Source organism: Acanthisitta chloris, unplaced genomic scaffold (assembly GCF_000695815.1).
Source record: "Acanthisitta chloris isolate BGI_N310 unplaced genomic scaffold, ASM69581v1 scaffold10202, whole genome shotgun sequence".
NCBI lineage: Eukaryota > Metazoa > Chordata > Aves > Passeriformes > Acanthisittidae > Acanthisitta > Acanthisitta chloris.
This window is the reverse complement of record NW_008658792.1, coordinates 12832-13310: the sequence shown is the minus strand read 5'-3', so window position 1 is coordinate 13310 and position 479 is coordinate 12832.

Below are 479 nucleotides of genomic sequence, written 5' to 3'. Positions count from 1 at the left end.
ATGAGCAGGAATTTTGGGGTCAAAAATGGCTTAATTCCCCAAATCCAAAGGAACCTGAATGACCTTAGAGCTGATGGATTGTTCCATTGTCCTCATTATCCTTAATCCTGCTTGGGGTGAGCGCCATTTTCATGGATACTTTTCCAAGGAAACACAACCTGGTTATTATGGATTTGTTCTGTGGGAAGGAGTTGAAGCTCCAGGGAAGCTGCTAAGGATAAAAACCACTGGAAAAGGGAGTGGGGGAATGCACTGAGCAAGGAGAAACCAACCTGAAAAGTCGAATTATTCCCAAATAAGCATGGGATAAGGGCTGGATCTCCCTCGGGATCACACCACGAGAGGGAGACTGAGTGCCAGCACAGCCCTGGCAGTGCCACTGGGCTGTGGCAGCAGGTGCTGTCCCCATGTGTTCCCAAAGCTGCTCCCACACAGCTCCAGCCATGCTCCAGGAGGCACCAGCAGAGTAACAAAAGGCT